Source organism: Callorhinus ursinus, unplaced genomic scaffold (genome assembly GCF_003265705.2).
Source record: "Callorhinus ursinus isolate GAN/ISIS: 27379988/994484 unplaced genomic scaffold, GSC_fseal_2.0 scaffold893, whole genome shotgun sequence".
Lineage (NCBI taxonomy): Eukaryota > Metazoa > Chordata > Mammalia > Carnivora > Otariidae > Callorhinus > Callorhinus ursinus.
In genome coordinates this window covers 4547-8774 of record NW_027397948.1, presented here as the reverse complement: position 1 = coordinate 8774, position 4228 = coordinate 4547, and the positions used below count along the sequence as shown (strand labels likewise).

The following is a 4228-nucleotide window of genomic DNA, read 5'->3' as shown; positions in this document are numbered from 1 at the left end:
GGGGGGGGGGGGGGGGGGGGGGGGAATGTTAGGGACTGTGAACTCTGTGAAAGCTATGGAAGACCTCAGTGAAAAATCACAATCACAAAAGCAAAAATGACAGTCCTCTATCAGATATCAGTCCAATATTAGTCCAATCAGGATATATAATTGAATAAGAGGTTTGGGGAACCGGTTTCTGCTTTAATACAAAAAAGAAAAGGTTTCAGAAAAGGTATCCAAATATAAGTAAACTTTTGCAGTTATATCTGATTAAGATTTAAAACTTAGGTTTTCAGGGAAACAAGCCATAAGTGACTCTTAATGACAGAGAACAGACTGAGGGTTGATGGAGGGAGGTGAGTGGGGGGATGGGCTAGATGGGGGATGGACTTTAAGGAGGGCACTCGTTGTGATGAGCACTGGGTGTTGTATGTAAGTGATGAATCACTGAATTCTACTCCAGAAACCAGTAGTGCTCTGTATGTTAACTACCTAAAATTTAAATTTAAAAAATGATAAAAGGAAATAAAATAAAAAATAAAACTTAGGTTTTCATTTGAGGCATTGTATTTTATTTTATTTTTTAAAGATTTTATTTATTTGAGGGGGGTGGGGGGCAGAGGGAGAGGGAGAAGCAGAGACCTCACTGAGCAGGGAGCCCGATGTGGGCCTTGATCCCAGGACCCTGAGATTATGACCTGAGCTGAAGTCAGATGCTTAACCAACAGCCACCCAGGCACCCCAGAGGGTGCAATATTTTAAAATTTAACTCCTAGCTGCTAAAGGTAATCATTGATGATGAGGGAAGGGGAAACCTTATCAAATTGCATCTCTTAATCATTTTATCTGGAATTTTGTACACTTTTCCATTTTCAAAGCCTATTTTAAGTATAGCAAAATTTATATAAAATTGTCATAGCAGTAAAAAGTATTACAATGAAATTGTTAGAGTATTAATGGAACATGCTGTTTCACTCTTGACACAGTTGTTTGGAAGGGATTGCTTGACTGCTTTTAGAATTCAAAAAATGTTTTTAAACACCCTGTCAGAGAGAGTTATTTTCAGTATTACAGATTCCTGTACCATTGTGTTAAGATTTGCCTGTGCTTTGGGACCTTCATAAAACATACTCTCATTTGGAAAATATTTGATTGATAATGAAGTTTAAACATTGTTTTCACCTCACTGTAGAAATATCATTTTGTTTTTCTTTTAATGCTATCAAAATAAAATACTCATTTTTGCATTAAAAAACATCCCACCACAGCAGTATTCATACTAGTGTTTGAATAACCAGAAGACTGGAATATGGGAGGGGAGCATAATTAGAATCCTGCCTCCTACAAAGGCCAAAAGTGAACAGTGGCTGCACTACAGCCCCACCTGGGACAGCCCTGAAGGACACTGGTGAAGGGTCAGCCTCCCAGAGGGAAAATTTTGAGCAGTGCGCCTGCTTGTTCACTCTGCCTGGAGGAGAGATGGCCAGAAGTATGAGTGTATAACCATGCATAGGCCATGTCCGAGTCATTAGCTGAATGGTCAGGGACTTTAAAAATACATGATTGAAAGTTTGTGACAAGGAGGCCTAGGGAAGAGGTATATGGATACACTCATCCGAACAGACATATGATATGAAGTGTGTCCCATGGGTGACCAGCAAAGAATAACCTTACCAGCACAGAAGTTTAATAATCTGCTGGCTAGAGGACCCATTATGTAAATACCCATCAGGCCCTTCCCCAGCCGTCATGTCAGAACCCAGTGGGGCCCAGAACTAAGTGGCCAAGTGGCAGGGATGGAGGTTATACTCAGCAACATGGGCCTCCACTCACCAAGGCTGATCTCACTACAGCCATTGCTGAGTGCCCAATCTGCCAGAAGCAGAGGCCAACATGGAGCCCCTGATATAGCACCAATCTGCAGAGTGATCAGACGACTACCAGATGGCAGGGCGTTCACAGTGGAACACTTCTATTAAGGGAGGAGCTGTGCTTTGTGCTTACTCAAATAGACACTTAACTCTGGATATGGATTTTCCTTCCCACCTGTAGTGCTTTTGAGAAACCAATATTTGTAGATTTGAAAACTGCCTTATTCATCATCATGGTATTCCAAAGACCATCGTTTCTAAACAAGGAACCCATTTTATAGGAAAGGAGTGCAGCAATTGAGCAATATTCATGGAATTCACTAGTCTTAGGTTTCTCCTCATCCTGAAGTGGAATGACTTTTGGAAGACCCACTTGTTTCTAGCTAAGTGGCAGTAACTTGAGGATCTGGGACAACAGCCTCTAGGAGATGGTCATGATCTATCTAAGCATTTATATGCATAGGTATAAGGTGCTGTTCCTCTTATCACATGGATTTTTGGAGCCTGCAATCAAGGTATGGAAATGGGAGCGCCTCTCCTCACTATTACCCCAGCAAGACAATAGAAACTTTTTGCTTCCTGTCCCCACAACAAGAGCTCTAGCTCTTCTGGACTAGAGGTCTTCGTTGCAAAGAAAGAAATGCTTTCACCGGGGGATAAAACAATGACTCCATTGAATGGGAAGTTGAGACTTCCAGCTGGCCACTTTGGACTCCCCAGACCTTTCAATCAACAGGCAAAGAAGGGCTGTACTGTACTGGCTGGGGTGACTGAACCTGACTATCAAAGGAAATTGAGTTCCTACTACAGAAGAGCTATGGAGGCGTATGTCTGATATGTTTAGAGAGCTTCTTGATACTCCTGTGTTTTGTGATTAAAATCAATGGACAGCATATGTATATCACATCATCACGACGTACACTTTAAATATCTTACACTTTTATTTGTCAGTGAAGCTTGGAAAAAAGTCAATGGATAATTATAATAACCTAGTGGAGACAGAACATACAATGGCCAAACGATTCAAGAATGAAGGTCTGAAGGGCGCCTGGGTGGCTCAGTCAGTTGAGCGTCTGGCTCTTGGTTTCAGCTCAGGTCGTGATCTCAGGGTCGTGAGATCGAGCCCTGCACCAGGCTCTGCACTCAGCTCGGAGTCCGCTTCGGATTCTCTCCCACTCCCTCTGTCCCTCCCTCCCCCCTGCCCCCTGCTGTCTCGTGCATGCCCATGCACATTCTCTCAAACAAATAAATAAATAAATTATTAATAAAAAAAGAATGAAGGTTCGAGTCATCTCCCCAGGCAAAGAATCATGAGGCGCTGAGGTGCAGCTGAGGACAGTGGTAGTGAAAGAAAGCCGGGGTCAGTGCAGCAACATGACCTGCTGTAGACACCAGGACTGTAGTAGGATTTGGCCTGAAGAGTTAAGACCGTACCCTTCCTCTAGTGGGAAAACAAACAAATAAGAAAGCAAACTATATTTTCAATGGATATTCTTAAGGCCAAAGCTAAATTTTACTGATGGAGAATCATAACATTAAAAGGCTCCACTGCTCTTTTGTAACCTCTAGAAGGCAATTAATTCCCTTGAGTGCCACAGTCTAGGAAGCCAGCAATATCCAACACCGTTCTACAGCACAGCAAACTTGTCCTTGTTTCTCACAGATAGATGTGATAACAGGCTATGTTTGTGATGTAATTAACTTTGTTGTGAAGACGGTAAAAATTACTTTTTCTAGTGCCTTCTCAAGGTCGTGAATCTTTTTTTTAAACCTGAAAATAAACAGAAATGTCATTAACCAAAAGATGCCTAAAACACCATGCTGTGCAAGACATTGCGGGGGATACAAAAAGGAGCTTACAGTGTACATGGGACTATAAAATGAATCTTCATGAAAAGTTGCAGGATACTAAACACACAAAAATCAATTGTGTTTCTGTACACTAACAATGAAAAATCTGAAATGGAAATGAAGAAAACAATTCCATTTATAATAGCATCAAAAAGAATAAAACACCTAGAAGGGCACCTGGTGGCTCAGTCAATTAAGTGTCCGACTCTTGGTTTCAGCTTGGGTCATGATCTCAGGGTCCTGGGATCGAGCCCTGCGTTGGGCTCCATGCTCAGTGGAGAAACTGCTGGATATTTTCTCTCCCTTTTCATCTCCCTATGCCCCTCCCCGCCCCGTGTACTTGCACACACACTCTCTCTCTCAAATAAATAAATAATTCTTGAAAGAAAAGAATAAAATACTTAGAAATAAACCTAACAAACCAGTGAAAGATTTGTATGTTGAAAACTATAAAACATTGCCGAAATGGGGCACCTGGCTGGCTCGGTCAGTAGAGCATGTGACTCTTGATCTCAGGGCCATGA

The 4228-nt window shown here is 41.9% G+C and overlaps 1 pseudogene; it reads left to right on the top strand.

Moving 5' to 3' along the window:
- The window catches only part of LOC112818196 (alpha-1,6-mannosyl-glycoprotein 2-beta-N-acetylglucosaminyltransferase-like), a 5249-nt pseudogene extending 5177 nt beyond the window's left edge, over window positions 1-72 (top strand).
- The last annotated feature ends 4156 nt before the right edge of the window (window positions 73-4228 follow it).